We start from the raw sequence: 6683 nt of genomic DNA on the forward strand, positions 1-6683 counted from the left end.
CTCAGCCATTAAAAAGAATTCATTTGAATCAGTTCTAATGAGATGGATGAAACTGGAGCCCATTATACAGAGTGAAGTAAGCCAGAAAGATAAAGACCAATACAGTATACTAACACATATATATGAAATTTAAAAAGATGGTAACAGTAACCCTATATGCAAAACAGAAAAACAGACATAGATGTAAAGAACAAATTTTGGACTCTGTGGGAGAAGGCGAGGGTGGGATGTTCTGAGGGAATAGCACTGAAACAAGGATACTGTCAAGGGTGAAACAGATCATCAGCCCAGGTTGGATGCATGACACAAGTGCTCAGGGCTGGTGCACTGGGAAGACTCAGAGGGATGGGGTGGGGAGGGAGGCGGGAGGGGGGATCGGGATGGGGAACACATGTAAATCCATGGCTGATTCATGTCAATGTATGGCAAAAACCACTACAATATTGTAAAGTAATTAGCCTCCAACTAATAAAAATAAATGAAAAATAAATAAATAAAATTACAGGGGAAAAAAAGAAACAATGGAGCCTTGGGGCAGGGTTCTGGTTCCTCCTCTAGGGATATACATAATGATAACTTTCAGCTCTTTTGCAGAACTAAAATCCACAGGAAATGGAAAGTGTTAACTACTTGATTAAGCATTCTTCCCAGAGGGATTTTCCAGACAAGAATACTGAAGTGGATTGCCATTTCCTCCTCCAAGGGATCTTCCCAATGCAGAGACCGAACCTGGTGCTCCTGCATTGCAGGCAGATTCTTTACCATTTGAGCCACCAGGGAAGCCCCAGAGAGAAGACCACAGTTCAGAAGCTAATCACAGCCAAAGGTTCCCTGGGTTGGAGGAATATAAGCCTGGAAGGCGCCCTGATTCTTATTCAATAACCCTGAAAATAAAACTCTTCACAACTCCCCGTCCAGAGTTGGGACACACGGTTTTGATGACATTAGCCTTCTGTGTCTCCTTTTGCATGGCAAAGCAATGAAGCTATTCTTTTCTACTTCATCCAAAACTCTGTTTCCGAGATTTAATTCCATACTGGTATATAAAAGCTGAATTTTGGCTACACCATCTTCTTTCTCTATTTTGAGTTCCCATAACAAGAAACTAGGACCTCATAAAAGAGAACTTACCCAGACATATTTATTACCCCTATGCTATATTAAAGAGTAGACCACTCATAATGCCAGCTTCACTGTACCTCAGATTATGTTGATCCCATTAGCTGCTTTCTCAGTTACACATTGGATTAATTACCTAGAAAACCAGCCACTCTTAGTAAAAATAGTCTCTCCCATACAGAGCTTAAATATATCCCATGAGACAGAGTAGAGCACCATTTGGACATAGATGTTTAAAATATGTGTTTACTCGTCAACCTTTACATCTAATTATCAGGCAGCAGGGCATAACCAGCAATAGAACCTCTGCTAGCCCCCTCTCAGCCATTGACACAGCCGTTGGGCCATAGTCAGGTTGACAATAATACCACGTATGTTAATATTTAATTCTGATTTCCATCTGGAAGAGCTAGAAAAACTGCAGAGGGTTAGTGATTGTAGGAAGGAAGAAAAGAGCTCAGGTTTCAAATTGGGAAAATTGGTGTGCCAGTGTTCAGGAAAATTACAGATGAATTATTTGGGTGTGGGCATTTTCTACCTAAATTAGCTATGGAAGACTGTGGCATAAACAGAACATTTTATATATTGCTTGCAATAGCTTGCTGCCACTTATTCACATTTTAAGGAAAAGATCTCCATCTTCTAATAAAATGTATCAGACAAGCAGTGAATAGTAATTACATGTTTGAAAATAACTGGATTAGTGCCTTTTTTGAGATGCCATGGCAAAACTTGTACCTAGAACCAACTCTTTCACTACCTCAATAAGTGCTGTTGTGGAAATTCCTTAAAATCTCCATACACTATTTTCCTTCACCGATGAAATTTTGAAATGATTTAAAGATGTCATAATAAATATTAAAATGTCAGATGCATACATACACACACAACATGTTGATGAAGGCCTGATTATGAGTGAATCATTGAATGAATCATAAAACTTGAGGGTTGCAAGAGATCTTAATGCTCATAAATTCAACCCACTCCTTTTACAGATAAGAAACTTGAATCCACAGAGGGAGAGTGACTTGCCCAATGTCAATTTTCTACTAAGAACCACCTCTCACTCAGTTTGACTCCCACTCGCCACTTCATGTTTTTTAGCAAAGGGATAGGTAAGACAAAACTGATAGGAGAAAAATGAGGCAGAGAGAACAAAACCTTGGAGCCTGGGCAACAGAGAAGAGTGCTAGCAATGAGAAATTATGTTGGCCCTCAGTGTTCTACTTAATGATGTTATAGTTAAAGGAACTTGAGATGTTCAGAACTTTAACCCAGACCACTACCAAGCCCTCCCTAAAATAGTTACATGCAACAAGGAACTGTGACAATGGAAGGCACAGTCACATTTGCTGGGACTTTGGCCACAAACTCCTCTGCAGAAAACTCTAATGTTAGATCACATAGAATGTTCACTTTTACATGACAGCTAAGCTTTTAATCAAATCAGACCATGTGTTCTGCTCTATAGAATCTGGCCACTTCATAACATTTCCACTGCTCCCACCTTGGTCATAGCCACTATCACCTCAAACAAGAGTTACTGCCATAGCCTCTTAACTGATCTCCTTGCTGCCACTCTTGCCTTTATAATCTATTTTCCAAAATAGTCAGTGATTCTGTTAAAATGTACATCAGATTATCTTGCGTTCCTACTTAAAATTCCTCTAACTCATCTCAGTGGCATTGAAGGCCAATCATATAGTCTCCTTCCTTGTTATCTCTCTTCCTCATCTCCTGCCTCTCTCCATCTCAATCAAGCACAATGGCTTCCATGTTGTTTCTGGAACTATGCCAAACATGCTGGTTCCTTGTGACCTTTTCATCTGTTGTTTCCCTTGTCTGGAATGCTTCATCTCCAGACATGTGAGCACTTCACAAGGATTTCTATTCAAATGCCACTTAAAATGGTCTTTCTTTATCTCTATAAAGATAGTAATATCCACCCACCCTTTTGGTCTTTCAGTTCAGTCCAGTTCAGTCACTCAGTCATGTACAACTCTGTGACACCATGAATTGCAGTATGCCAGGCCTCCCTGTCCATCACCAACTCCCAGAGTTTACTCAAACTCATGCCCATCGAGTCAGTGATGCCATCCAGCCATCTCATCCTCTGTTGTCCCCTTCTCCTCCTGCCCCTAATCCCTCCCAGCTTCAGGGTCTTTTCCAATGAGTCAGCTCTTCACATTAGGTGGCCAAAGTATTGGGAGTTTCAGCTTCAGCATCAGTCCTTCCAATGAACACCCAGGACTGATCTCCTTTATGATGGACTGGTTGGGTCTCCTTGCAGTCCAAGGGACTGTCAAGAGTCTTCTCCAACACCACAGTTCAAAAGCATCAATTCTTCAGTGCTCAGCTTTCTTTACAGTCCTTCTCTCACATCCATACATGATTACTGGAAAAAAACATAGCCTTGACTAGATGGACCATTGTTGAAAGTAATGTCTCTGCTTCTTAATATGCTGTCCAGGTTGGTCATAACTTTCCTTCCAAGGAGTAAGCATCTTTTCATTTCATGGCTGTAATCACCATCTGCAGTGATTTTGGAGCCCAAAAAAATAAAGTCTGACACTGTTTCCACTGTTTCCCCATCTTAGGGCTCCTTTATTCTGCTGTATTATTCTCCATTTCTCTTCTTACCATCTCTCTGCCTTCCCCACTAGCATGCAAGTGTCATAAGGCCAGAGACTTCAGTGTTTTATTTTTATTTGCTTGGTTTTTCTTCACTAATGTATATTAATGTTTAAAACAAGGTCTAGCATATAGTAGACACACAATAAATACTTTTTGAACATATTAATGATTGAATAGGCACTTAAAAATGCCACCTATGCTTATGTGACAGGCACTGTGCTGAGTATTTTGTATTCATTGTCTCACTTAATTCTTACACATACAGAAATATGACTAGGAAAATACTGTTGGTTATCTCATTTCTGGATGAGAAACCTGAGTTTAAGTAATTTGCCCTAGGTCTCTAGTTGTATCACACCCAGGATTCATTAATATCCAAGTAATAAAACCAAGTCCCCCTAAAACTGATACCAGGCAGGACCCTGTATGGCTCCTGGGTACAAAAGCCTTTCTGTGTTCCCCATTTCTTGATGACAGGAAATGGGCTTCATTCAGCCTCCATGACCTTCCCTGAGTTCCAAGGGGCAGGTTCAAATAGTTGCTTATTAGGGAAGGGAGGGGATGTGGAGACGAGAGAGAAACAGTCAAAAAAACAATAGTGTAGTCTTGGAGCAAAGTCCTGGTTCCACATCAAGTAGGGTACCCAACAATATCTTTGAGCTCTTCTGAAGATTCAGATTCTGCAGATATTGAAACCCTAACAGGTGGGAGAAGTTAACTGTCTGCTGTCCAGACCAGTTGGAACCACACAGTGTATGATGCTGACACCCACTTACCTCACCACCAACTAATCAGAAGAATGTCCACAAGCTGATCACACTCTCTTTGAACCATTACCATAAAATTTCCCACTGCCCCCTCCAGGTCAGGACAGTTTTGAGGGCATTAGCCCACTGTGGCCCCCTTTGCCTGGTAAAGCAGAAAATCTATCCTTTTCTACTTCACCCAAAAATTGTCTCTGAGATTTAATTTGCTGTTGGGGTACACAGGCCAGATTTGGCTTCAAAACCAAGTTTCTCTGCCAAGTTTATGATTAGCCTCTCTATCCAAAATGTTATTCCCTTTCTTGTCTAACACCTGCTCCCCTTGAGATTGAGAAATGTCCAAAAAAAGGGAGAGAGCTGAAACTTAGCAGAACCCTGTAAGGCCTTTCCAGGCACAATAGCCTTTCCGTGTCCCCATTTCTTGTTTGTAAGAAAAAGGTGTGCGTCCTCCTAGACCTTCCCTGAGTTACCAAGAGAAGATTCAAACAATTACTAACCAGGGAAGTGAGAGAACACATAAAGAAACAATAGTGCCATGAAAGAGTAAGCCCTAGTTCCACTTCAAAGTTTATTCTTAACAATCTGGTACATATCGCTGAATTCTTCTACAGGAACTAAGACCCCTGCCCAGCTGGAGGATGGTAACTTCAGGCTAAGCACAAGCACAAGGACCCCAGCCTGGTGGAAACCAGAAGGCTGATTATCGAGATTCCTAGAACCCCACCCTGTTACCTCACTACGAACCAATTTGTGGAAGGTTATACAACCTGCAGTCCTTCTCCCAAATTTTGCCTATAAAAACTCCTCCCTGAAAGCCATCAGGGAATTTGGGTCTCTTGAGCCCAAGCTGCCTATTCATCTTGCATGTCCCTTGCTATAAAATTTTCTCTGTTCAAACTCCAACATCTCAATTTGTTTGGCCTCACTGTGCACCCAGCACATGAACTTGAGTTCAACAAGACAAGTAGAGCTGATTCCCAAAGCCCATTAACTTAACTACCACAAAATACTGCCTTCTTAGTTCCAATCTGAACCTGGATTTGCTTGCCTTTTCTCTCTTCTTTCTCAACCTGTTTTATGGGAATAATTGACATTGTATGTATGTCACTATCCAGCAAAGAGTCTCTCCCTGCCTACTGAATATCATCAATCTAGTAAGAGATGGGATTCCAAGAAGGACACATTCCGTTTCGACAAATGACCCTGAATGATAAGCTGGCGTGGAAAAGGGCACAAGTTCTGGAAATATGCAGTACACAGAGGCCTACCTAGCAGACTGGTCCCATGTGATTTTAGTGCTTTTTTGAAGCTCAGCATAGCAGAGAGCTTTTGAATGTCCTGGGAGTTGGAACACAAACAGCCACAGAAAACACTGAGTCTTGGTCACAAATTTCAAATCCTCATGTCAAGCTTTCACATCATTGAACACAATCCTTGTATCAGACCGTGTGTGCCTGTTGACAATAATATTTTCTTTAGGAAGAAATCAGAAGAGAAATGATCTAATCCAGGCAAGTTACCCATAAACTCTAGGAAGAAAATGTACATTTGTGTTTGGAGCTTTATTAAAAGCATAAGAAGTCATAAAATGAATGCTGCACGCAATAATGATAATTACATATTTATTGATCAGCTCTTGACCATTTTCACAGTGATTTTATCTGTCTTATATTAGCTTAAACTTTTAACAGCTGCCTGAGGAATGCAGATGAAGAAACCAAGCTCCTGGGGGTGATGGCAAGTAAGTGGCACAACCTGAACTAGTACTCAGATCTTCTAACTTCTCCTCTATATCACTCAACATTCCTAATAATTTCTCTGTGGAAATTTTGCATTAATTATATCGAGGCCTATTCAAGTTGGATAATCACCATGTGCTACCAAAGTCTTCTCAACAGACATGACATAGGTACACTCTTAACTAGAGCCATAGAAGTAGTACTGCAAAGCTCCTTGCCCCCAGTTTTTGCTTCCACCAGTCTGCTCTAACACCTTATGTATCCTTATTTAGTTTAGTCATTGGAAGAGTACTGCACGAAACAGAGTAACTCCATATTATAAATTGATATAATCAGTTAGTGTCAGTATCCCTGCACTATCTTAAAGAATGGGCCCATGAACAGATTCATTTTTAACAGAAAAAGAACACAAAAGGGGGGAAGAGAC

Source organism: Cervus canadensis, chromosome X (genome assembly GCF_019320065.1).
Source record: "Cervus canadensis isolate Bull #8, Minnesota chromosome X, ASM1932006v1, whole genome shotgun sequence".
Lineage (NCBI taxonomy): Eukaryota > Metazoa > Chordata > Mammalia > Artiodactyla > Cervidae > Cervus > Cervus canadensis.